We start from the raw sequence: 12,482 nt of genomic DNA, 5'->3' as shown, positions 1-12,482 counted from the left end.
TTATATATTAATAATTGTTAGTTGTGAAAAAAAATTATTGGTGAAAAGCACATATTGTGTCCATGATCATATAATCTAGTCACTGACATATAAAAAGATATGATTCTTGTAAAATAATGAATTTTGTCTCCATATTGTGCTGAGGAAATTTAGGGGCCATTTGGTTTTGGGGCATTTTTATGATCCATATACTTCAATTACAAAGTATTGCAATACCTTAGTATTGCAATTGTTGGGAAGTGTCTTCCTGTGTTTGGATAACATTTTCGAGTAGGTATTTGTGGTTCCTGGAGCTTGAATACCTGTGTTTGGTTCAATATACATTGGAAATCACAGATTGTATTGATCATTCTACAAAATGGTTCAATCATTGCTCTAGACCATCCCTCATGTGGGTTCCAAGCCTGATTGCTTTCCCTCTTACAAAATCACATATTTTGGATGCTCCTCAATGGCTACGGAAATCGATGGTCAATATCGATCATGCTACTAATGGTCTGTAATTGATCTAATCCATCCATCACGTGGGTCCCACTCTTGATTTCCAATCACTATAAAATCACTTTTGTTGGATGATTTTAATCACCTGTCAAATGGTTAGGGAAATGAACTCATATTGATCATACTACAAATGGTTAAATCAGTGATCTTAGACCATCCATCATATGGGTCTCATCTTTGATTGCTCATCCCTCCTAAAAAATCAATTTTGCTGGATGTTGCTAATTGTCCGTTCAACACCTAGGGAAATAGATGGTCCATATTGATCAACTACAAAGGTCCGATCATTGATATGGCAGTTCATCATGTGGTTCCTATCCTTGACTCTTCAGCCACCACAGAAACTCGCTTGGGTTTGATGATCGTAATCTTCCAATCAATGCCTAGGAAACGGATGGTCCATATTGATCAGACTACATATGGTCCGATCATGAATCTAGATCACTCATCATGTGGGTCCTACTCCCCATCCCTATTAAAAATTCACTTTGGCTAGATGATCTAACCGTCCGATCAATGCCTAGGGAAATTGGTGGTCCATATTGATCATACTAAGATGATCTGATAATTAATCTCAACTATCCATCATATGGGTCCCAACTGTGATTGTCCATCCCTCTCAAAATCACTTTGGCAAGGTGATTCTAGGCACCAATCAACGTCAGGAAATGGACAGTCCCAATTGACCGTATTACAAATGAAGCCATCATTTATGTAGACCCTCCATTATTTGGGTCCCACCTTTGATTGCTCATCCCTATCAGTGAATCAGTTTGCTTAAGTGATTCTAAACATCACATGTTTCTCATCTTTAATTGCCCATCCCTCTTGAGAGAGGGTAATAATTAGTGGAAATTCAGAAGCCTTTTAAAAAAAAAAATAAAAAAATATTGTCATTCCCTATTTTTGGGGAATTGTGATGCTTGTCGGGCATTTGAATATCCAGGTATTCCAATGTCCAACAGCCTCCAAACACAAGAATTACACCTGAAGTGGAGATTGGGAACCCAAAAATCTGAATGTTCCCAATCCAAATTATCCCTTAGTTGTGGTGTCTTGAGAGGAACTTGTCTGCAAATATAAAAACATCTGTTTTATATAACCAAGAAGCTTACTAAACTGTTAATTGGCATTTGGAGACCCCTTCCCTAGAAAGACTACAAGGAACTGTTCCATAAGGTTATAGTGTTAGGACATGGGCATTTGCATCAATAACTACATTCGGTGGTTGACCTTATGATGTCTTAGTTATTGGTCACTTGGAAATTTGAAATCTCATTTACTATTAGTGGTATTTTTCATTTGGATGTAAACACCCCCATCCTAGAAGGACACCCTTGCTCTTATACAAAATAGCTTGGAAGGAGAACCGTCTTGTAAAGGAATGACCCTTCCCCTGAAGATTTATCTTACAATATAAGGGCTTCAAGTTTTAGTTTATAATGGTGCCACCCTTTAGGGCCTGTTTGGTAGAATGCCTAAAATTGAGTTCATCTCATTTTAGGTAATCACAATTATGTATTAAAGATCATGATTGTTGGCCATAAAGATTATTTTAATTCTTACTAAAAAGATATGTGATCTTCTACACATAATTATGATTAACTAAAATGAGATTCATTTTTGGGTGTCCACTAAACAAGCCCTTGCTAGTTCTAGTTAACTTGCTTTTATGTTCTTTAGAATATTGACTTTGTTTATTCTTCTTTCTCAATTAGTCAAGATGTAGAATCTAGAAAGACAAGGATCTAACTACATCACTCTAGTTATTTTTATATCAATAATTCAAAGATGCTTCAGTTGGTCAAGATGTAGATTCTAGAAATGCAAGGATCCACTGCGTTTCCACCACTAAATGCTTCAATCCTACAACTTTGGTCTCATCAGTTTAGTATCAGAGCATTTCTTTTTTGTGATGTGTTCCTTTTTGTCCTTTTCACTCTTCTCCTTCCCCAAACCATGCCCAAGCCCTAATCTGACCCTTCCCATTACCAAAATTCTAGATCGGAACCCTAAACTAGTCCTATTCATCACCTGCTGCCCTTCTCCTAAACCCGACACAACCTATAAAGCTATAACCAGTTCTAAAACCATAACCTTAGATCTACCCAGTGTTTGAATTGTCAATATCGCTAGAAGTTTCGCTGGCCGGAGATAAAGATATAATATCGTTATCGCCGATAATATCACCGATAATTGGAAATGCGGGGAAAAGGGGAGAAACATGGAGAAAATGGTGGAATTTTTCAGTGAAACTTCAGGACATGCCTAAATACACATATATACATATTCAGGAATGAAAAAATTGCAAAAGAATGCATTAAATAATAAGTTTCCATTTAATGGGGGCCAAAAGGCATGTGCTGTCGTAAGAAATCACTCAAATAGTAACCAAAATGAGTTTATATATTACAAATGCAAGCTTACAATAATTAAGACATGCAAAAGTAAATAAATTAAAAAAAAACCCATTTTTGGCCATATATCATCCCCGCATAGAATGATGAGGTAGCTCGTAATCATTGTCCGGATCCCGTGGCAATTGAGAGTGGTACTGTTGCCCAACATGTTGGCAGTACTGTTCCCAGGTCATCCTCTGCTCGTACCAATTGAGGAACTCTCTTATGTACCTCTGATAGTGTTCCTCCTCGAACTGTACGAGTACGCCTAGACATGGGTATTGCATGACATACATCGACGACATTTGCTGAGGGAATAGATCAATTTTAACCCCGACTCCTTGATAGTATTGTTGCCAGTCATATGGGTACCCAGAATATCCTCATGTCAAATGGTCATGACTCGAAGAACTATCTTTCGGCTGCCTGTACCAATGGGTAGATGAGTGTGACTGAATGTCAGAGCTATCATGGCCATACTCGTGATATCCCCCATGACCATAAGGTGGGATGGAGGTGGAGCTCCCCCGATTTGAATTTATGTCCATAGATGACAAGTTGCGTGTGAGTGCAGTAGCCACAGCGCGTCTGACTTTCTTCTTCGGACGATGCTCGAACATATATGTGGGCTCTGATGTTCTCACCCTGGATGGTAGACGAGATCCATGGTCCTCGTCCTGAGTGGCATGGTCAAAACTCTGCTCAGTGAACTGGCCAACGGATCGTTGACTCTGACCCGTCGTGTATCCCCCACTACTGCCACCCCCACCCCCACTAGTACCACCTATACTAGTATCGGTGCTTCTGTCCCCTCCATCACCGTCGTCGTCGTCCCCACGACTAGTGTCGAGTGGGGGTCGAGTCTCGTCATCATCACTCACTACAACTTGATGATGGGGAGGGGGCCGTGACAATGCTTCCTCACCCTCATCGGAAAGTGTTGAACTCCTCACCAAAGGATCAAAGGAGTCTGTATCCGCCCTCTGTTGGTTTACTACCTAATCGACATTGATACCAAGAGACGTTGCTCCCTCGGCTACCTGTGGAGCAGGGCCTCCTCCGCATCATCTAAATCAGCTGATTTGACCCACTCATAAAGTGGGTTCTCATCACCGTCATCTATCTATGCCATAGTATCTATAGACAACAGGTCGAGCGAGTCCAGATTTTCCTCCAAGTCTTGGTCTACCCGCAGCTGCCTCTCTCTTAACTTCATATTGTAGTGGCAGTAAATGAGCTTTTGTAACTTCTCATATGCTAACTTATTCCTCTTGCTGGTGTGTATGAGTGACCATGTGCTCCAATTCCTCTCGTACGATGAAGAGGATACAGTCTGTGCGAGAACACGGACTGCCAATAACTGCAGCGCGGGCGTGTTACTTCTTACATCGCCCACCACTCACTTATATATCCATGAGGAGCTTGTTTTAGTTTGAAGTTTAAACAAAAAATGCAATTACCTAATTATGTTACCATACTCACACGATAACAAGGTGAAGAGGATACAGTCTATGCGAGAACACGGACTGCCAATAACTACAGCGCGGGCGTGTCACTTTGTACATCGCCCACCACTCACCTATATATCCATGAGGAGCTTGTTTTAGTTTGAAGTTTAAACGAAAAATGCAATTACCTAATTATGTTACCATATTCACACGACAACATCGTTTCTGTCGATGCTTTTGCTAGTGCGGATGAGAATGTACCCCTAGCATCCCTAAACTGCAACAACTGTAAACACGGATTCACAGGTTATTATTTTTAATCACCTATATTTCTAGAGGCTTTAAGGAAGAAAATTTATTATATCAATTACCATTGGCGAAATCTGCTTAAATTGCATTACTTGGTTACCGAATTTTGCTTGTGCTGTCGATTCTGGGAACATTCGTTTGAACACCTCGTGGAAGAGTAGAGAATGATTTGATGATGATAATGCGAAGAAGAGAGGAAAATATTGAGAGAGAAGAAGGAGAGTTTGGGAGAGATGTTGTGTTAGGCTTACTTGCCCTAACACATAATATTTTATTATAATAAAGCATATAGTACACCATAGGAGAAGAGGGAAGTGTGCACATGCACTTACACTTAAAGGGGCCACTAACCACCACTAACCACTACTAACCACATACACAATACACCTATACTCCCCCTCAAGTTGGAGCATAGATGTTGATCATGCCCAACTTGTTACGAACACGATGAAGAGCATCTCGACTCAAGGACTTTGTAAGAACATCGGCAAGTTGATCCCCAGATCAAACAAAAGGAGTGACGATTTCCTTAGAAGCGACTTTCTCCCGAATAAAGTGACAGTCGACCTTAATATGCTTGGTTCGCTCGTGGAAAACCGAGTTAAGAGCAATATGGATGGCCGCTTGGTTGTCACAGTGAAGAGAAACAGGATCCGAAGGAGGATAGCCAAGTTCTTCAAGAAGGTTGCGAAGCCACACGAGTTCACACGTCGCATGAACCATAGCACGATATTCTGCTTTAGCCGAGGACCGGGCAACAACTGGCTGCTTTTTGCTCTTCCAGGTTATAAGATTGCCACTTAGGAAGGTACAGAAGCTGGATGTAGAGCAGCGATCAAAAGTACTACCTGCACAATCAACATCGGAATAGCCAGAAAGATGAAGATGACCATGCAACTGAAAGCGGAGGCCAAGACCCGGAGCTGATTTTAAATACCGAAGTATGCGGTAGACAGCCGTGAGATGGGAAATACGGGGAGCTTGCATGAATTGGCTAACAACCCCCACCGCAAATGAGAGATCTGGGCGAGTAATAGTCAGGTAAATAAGCCGGCATACAAGTCATTGATACATCTCGGGATCAGTAAGGAGAGTACCATCATTTGGTCGAAGCTTCCGTGAAGTATCCATGGGAGTGGTAGCAGGCTTGCACCCTAACATGCCTTTCTCCATGAGAAGATCGAGCGCATATTTTCATTGTGACAAGACCAATCTGGATGATGAGCGAGCAACTTCAATTCCGAGGAAGTAGCGAAGAGGACCAAGATCCTTGATCTCAAACTTGGTTTTCAAAAAATCTTTGACCTCCCTTATTTCAGCAGAATCACTAGCGGACAGAACAATATCATCCACATAGACAATGAGAACCATGATGCCCGTCGATCGTCGATATATAAAGAGAAAATGATCGGCATGACTACGAACAAATCCAAACTCCAAGAGAGCCTAACTAAATTTTTTGAACCATGCACATGGGGATTGTTTGAGTCCATAAAGAGCCTTCTTCAACCGACATACAAGTGCAGGGTTGTGAGAAACAATAAAGCCAGGAGGTTGATGCATGTAAACTTCCTCTGCAAGATCCCTATGGAGAAATGCATCCTTAACATCAAGCTGAAACAAGGGCCATGATAAATTAACTGCCAAGGAGAGCACAACGCGAATCGAGTTAAGCTTAGCCATCAGAGAGAATGTCTCGAAGTAATCCACACCATGAGTCTGTGTGTAACCCTTAGCAACAAGACGGGCTTTATAGCGATCAATTGAGCTATCTAGAAGAAACTTGATCGTATAAACCCATCAACAGTCAACAGGTTTATGGACTAAAGGAAGTGGCACAAGGTCCCAAGTATGATTCTTCTCAAGACATTTTTTTGATCATCGCCTTCGTCCAATCAGGACTTTGAAGAGCATGTGAGAGAGATCTAGGAATAATTTGTGATGAAAGGGAAGCTGCAAACGACTGAAAAGACGGTGAAAGATGATCATAAGAAACGAAATTACTAATGGGGTGTTGAGTACAAGATCGTGACCCTTTGCGCAAGGCAATGGGAAGATCTAAACTCGAGGAAGGAGAGTCACTTGAGCCAACATCCAAACTGAGCGGAAGGTTGGATGGCTGAGCGTGTAAAGATTTATCTCGACGATGATACACCTGCAGAGGCTTAGGCTCACCCATATCACCAACAGGATGCTGAATAGAGGGGAGGGGAGTTTTCCCTATGATCACTAGTGGAAAGAAGATTAGAGTCATAACACAAAATGATTTTTCGAATTTTCAACAAAGATACGGAGAGAGAGAGAAAAAAATATAAAAAAATATATCCACTGAGAAAAATGATTAATACATCAAATGGCATGATTAAAACAACAAACAATTTTTCGAATTTTAAAAAAGGGGCCTCATGCGTAAATAGAAAAATATAAAAAATAATTAAATGGAGTCAAATGCACATTATACCTACTATGATTAACGACATCCGAGTAATACCCTGAAAGTATAAATACCTATTTTTGATAATTTACGAAAAATGGCCCACCTGGGGCTAAGCTTTATCATTACTCCCAACCATATAATGTGTTTTTGAATCTCAAAGCATGTACAACCAAAAACTTTAGGTGGTAGAGGAAATGGATTATCATGAAGATTTGTAAGACAGGATACGTGAGGGTATACGATTAATAAGAAAAGTAGCAGTTAGGAGAGCATCACCCCAAAAATGTTTAGGTAGATGCATACCAAGCAGAAGGGTGCGAGCAACGTCAAGAAGATGACAATTCTTACGTTCGGCAATACCATTTTGTTGAGGTGTACGAGCACATGACGTCCTAGACAAAATACCACGTTCCTGCAAGAAGGGTAGAAAGGCAGTAGACATGTATTCCTCCCCATTATCAGAATGGAGGGATTTGATGGAACAATGAAATTTTGTGCACACTTCATGATAAAACACTTTAAACGCATCAAATACTTCACTTTTAGATTTCAAAAGATAAATCCAAGTCATGCGTGAATAATATCATCAATAAAGGTAACAAAATATCTAAATTCAAAAGTCAAGGTAATCGGAGCTGGTCCCCAGACATCCGAGTGAACCAGAAGAAAAGGTTGAGATTTCCTCCCAGAAGAGCTAGGAGGAAACATAGCATGATGATGTTTAGACAATTCACAAATATCACAGCATAATGGTTTAGTGACAGATAAGGAGGGAAACAAAAGTCTCAATCTAGTTGTGGATGGGTGGCCTAAGCGGCAATGCCATCGAGTCATGGACTCTTGATCTAAAGAAAGAGTACTAGAAGTGGCAACGGGTGTATCATCGAGAAGATAAACGCCTCCTCGCTCCTGCCCCCACCAAACACTCTCTTCATTTGTAGGTCCTGAAACACACAATAAGAAGGGAAGAAGGTAATGGAACAATTGAATGATTTAGTAAGAGAGCTAACAGATAATAAGTTTAATGGAAAACGAGGCACATGCAAGACTGAGGACAAAGACAAGGAAGAAGAGAGGGATGAAACCAATTCCAGAGATGGGAGATTGGGTTCCATCTGCGACTGTGACATACTGAGTGTAAGGAGAAGGAGAATAAGAAGAAAAGAATTGAAACTTACCAGTCATATGGGAGGATGCTCTAGAGTTTATGACCCAGGAGGTAAGAAAGGATGACGCAAGAAGAGCAGTACCTGACTGGGCCGAAGTTGTGTGAGAAGGCTCAGGAATATCACAAATGTGAAGCCACATAAGGGCATCATATGCAACCCGAGAAATGATAAGAGACTCCCCTGAAGTAGACTGCTCAGCTGTCGGGGTGGAAGACTGTCTCAGAAGCAGCAATGGATGCAACAGAAGCAGCGGCATACGGCGGAGGATGACCATGTATCTGCCAGCAATAATCAACAATGTGATTATTTCCAGCGCAATGTGAACAAATGCAGGAACCATTACGTCCTCGTCCACGTCCACCATGACCACGAAGACTACAGCTGCCACGACTGCGATCTCCCTCGCGGCCTTTACCATGACCATCAAAACCAGAAATGCGCCCTGAACTCAAAGATGGTACCCGAAGACCAAGAGAGGACTGATCGCCAGAAAGATGTGCCGAACGCTCGGGTGGCACAATTGAATGAGAAGGAAGAGTAGAGATAGTAGTACGCTGACACATGGCATATATTGTTGTCAATGGGGGAAGATGATTCTGCATAACCTGATCTCGAACATGAAGATAATCAGAACTCAACCCAGTTAGGAACGACATGATGCGAGTATCATCCCGCTGCTTATGAGCATGTTCATGATCCTCTTTACATTTGGAAGGAAGAGGTTGATACATATCCAACTCATCCCACATACCCCGAAGCGTCGAATAGTAATCTTTTAAGGATCTGGAGTTTTGTTGGAACCGACTAATTTTTTGAATAAGCTGGAATACTCGTAAAAAATTCTGAGATTCCGAGAACATATTATGAAGCGTATCACAAATGCTTTTAGTCGAGGACAAAAACATCACCGAGTGGCTAATCGAGGAATCCATACTATTCAATAACCATGCAATAACTTGATAATTTTCCTTTGTCCAAGACTTGTAAGTAACATCTGTAGAGCTTGGGGGATCATCCAAAATATACAACAACTTGTCACGGGCTCCTAAAAATACTTTTACAGATTGTGCCCATTGAAGATAGTTGTCACCATTCAACTTAGTGGAGGTAATCTACAAGGGGTTGGATTAGAGACCCTATGCCAAGAGATGAGGGCCCTTTGTCAACCATAGGAAAGTCTAAGAGAGATAAATCTATGCCAAGAGAGCCCCTACGCCAAGAAAGATTGATTTAAACAACTCTATCTCACTCAATCCTTCAAGAGAATAAGAGATAAACCTCAAACAAATATCAATCATCCAAAATACCATGAAACGCAGTAAAAAAAAGCCTTAACCGAGTGAAAAATGGCCCAGCCGCACGTCCATATGAGGTTAGAAACCTCTCAAACATTGATCTTAAGCAAAAAAATCCACCATGGGTAGCTTGGGAGGAAGATTTCGGTCCATCTTAAGCAAAGAAACCAAAGAAAAGCTTACCGATTTGAGGTAGATCGAAGAAAAACGAAAGATGGGCCCGATTTTCGAATTTCTCTATTTTGCCCAAAATACCATGAAGGGGGTCCAATAAATTCTGAAAAAATCATGACAAATCTTCTAAAATCAAGATCTATCAAATCCCTAAACTTTTAGCTCAAACGGAGTCCATATGTCCATACAATGCTGACGTCAACCGTACGGCTGCTGATGTCAGCAAGGTGACGTGTCACCTCTCAATCTGTTGGATGCGGAATGCCTGGATCTATGCTCTGATACCAAGTAGAAAATGATTTGATGGTGATGATGTGAAGAAGAGAGGAAAATATTGAGAGAGAAGGAGAGTTTGGGAGAGATGTTGTGTTAGGCTTACTTGCCCTAACACATAATATTTTATTATAATAAAGCATATAGTACACCACAAGAGGAGGGAAGTGTGCACATGCACTTACACTAAAAGGGGCCACTAACCACCACTAACCACATACACAATACGCTAGTATTCTCTATAGGAAGGCCATCGTCAAATCATTATTCTCATGGAACCGGCGTTTATGGTGGAATTTGGGATTCAGGTAGTATGCTGAAACCCAAATATTAGTTACTTAATTGTATTAACATGCAAACGGAAGTGATACTTAAAGTGCAAGTGCAAGCAGTGTTCAAGTTGTCGGTATCGCTACAAGTTTCGCTAGCCGGAGATAAAGATATTATATCGTTATCGCCGATAATATCGCTGATAACCAGAAATGTAGGAAAACATGGGGGAAACAAGGAGAAAATAGTGGAATTTTTCAGTGAAACTCCAGGACATGCCTAAATACACATATTTGCATATTTAGGAATTAAAACATTACAAAATGAATGCATTACATAATAAGTTTTCATTTAATGGAGCCCATTTTAATGTGTTGTATATCCATGTCTGTCGATCCATTTTTCTGGATCATTTTAATGCACAATCCCACAAATGAAGTTGATCCCAATCTTATGTGGACCATACCATAGGAAACAGTGGTGATTGACCATTGAAAACTTATGGTGGGCCACATAACTTTTGGTTCAAACTGAAATTTGTTTTTTTTTTTTTTTTTTTTTGGTTCCTCCGAGTTTATGACACCTTATTGACGGTTCGAAGGGTTAACAAAACAATACAGTGGACCTAGCAAGTTTTCCAAGGATAGGGATGTGGGTGGGACCCTGACCATGGGCCCACCTCAATGTATGCATTGTATATCTACACGGTCCATCCTTTTTGCCAACTCATTTGAGCACATGGTCCAATAATGAAGTAGATCCAAATCTCAGGTGGACCACATCGCGAGAAAAACATACACGTGAGCTTGATCCAAAACTTTTGTGGCCCCCGAGAGGTTTTCAGCACTGGGTAGTCGGTCCCCACTGTTTCCTATGGCAATCTATCCCATTTTTGGGCTCATCACATGAAATGATTTTTCAAAATGGATGGACAACGTGGATAAAAATTATACATCACAGTGGGCCCCACAGCTAGGTGTTGTCAGGGCTGTACCCAATCATCTTCCCTTTGGGGATTCGCGGGGGATGCATATTGCTTATTGATGCTACCAGTAAAGAGGTGCTACTGGTCAATGTTCCTTGGGCCCACCATGATATGTGTTATATCCAAACTGTCCATCCATTTGGCGAGATTGTCTTAAGGCTTGGGACAAAAATAAGACAAATCTAACTATCAAGTGGACCACACAGCAAAAACCAGTGGGGGATTGAACGTCTACCATTGAAACCCTTTTTGGGGTCACAAAAGTTTTGGATCAATATGAAATTTGTTTTTCCTCTTCATTCAGGTATTGTTGACCTTATGAGCAGATTGGATGTAAAATAAACGTTATGGTGGGCCCTAAAAATTGTTTAACGGTGAAAATCATTATCTCCGCTGCTATTTATGGTGTGGTACAGATGATCTTTGGATATGATTCATCTTTTGCATAATGCTCTAAAATGATATCTAAAAATAGATGAACGGTGTAGATATAATAAATACATCACTGTGGGGCCCATGTAACTTTGATCTCTTTGAACCGTTTGTACAACTCGGAGCTCGAGGAGCGTCAGTGCTCATCTTCGCACGACATATACCTACAACAACTATATAGTTGGTGTGAGGTACACCAGCCAATCTGCTTCCTCGGTACGCAACTGCGTCAACTTCCCAGGCTCAAAGTTTTTTTTTTTTTTTTAAAAAAAACACGAAAATATCAGAACGAGAGGATTTCTCGCTGAGGGGTTTTTGACCGAGGGTTTCGAAATAAATCAGACCCAAATCGAGGGGAAATCCGGCAAAATTTCATATTTTTCGCCAAAATTGCGACATCGATATTCCAATCGGAAAAAAGGGAAAAATTTGTAGGTTTTTCGTACCTACCAGGGCTGTCAATCGACGCCAAAGGGATTTTGTTCTTCCGAGTTCTGATCAGGTACGAAAATCGTGAAACTGAAGTTTTTTTTTTTCTTTTTTTCAGCCACACCACGCCGATATTATCGGCGAGAACCCATTTTTATCAATGATATCACCGAAAAATGGGTTCTCGCCAAAAATTTCGCCGATATTCTGTAGAGAAACGAAAACTTGGGGTTTCGGTGTTGCCAGTGCAGCGACACCGATATTATCGGCGATAATATCGACAAATCGTCAACAACACGAATGCTGAGTGCAAGCGATAAAAAATATAGGTAAACGTAACAAACTTACCAGCTTGGTAGAG

The 12,482-nt window shown here is 40.9% G+C and overlaps 1 protein-coding gene across 7 annotated transcripts in view; it reads left to right on the top strand.

Annotated features, from left to right (window-relative positions):
• Window positions 1-12,482, top strand: part of LOC131253199 (DNA repair protein RAD51 homolog 2) — a 67,725-nt gene that overhangs the window by 21,983 nt on the left and 33,260 nt on the right. The gene's annotated exons all lie outside the window — the stretch shown is intronic.

This window comes from Magnolia sinica, chromosome 8 (genome assembly GCF_029962835.1).
Source record: "Magnolia sinica isolate HGM2019 chromosome 8, MsV1, whole genome shotgun sequence".
Classification (NCBI taxonomy): domain Eukaryota; kingdom Viridiplantae; phylum Streptophyta; class Magnoliopsida; order Magnoliales; family Magnoliaceae; genus Magnolia; species Magnolia sinica.
The sequence above is the reverse complement of the archived record's forward strand: the minus strand, read 5'-3'. Positions and strand labels throughout refer to the sequence as shown.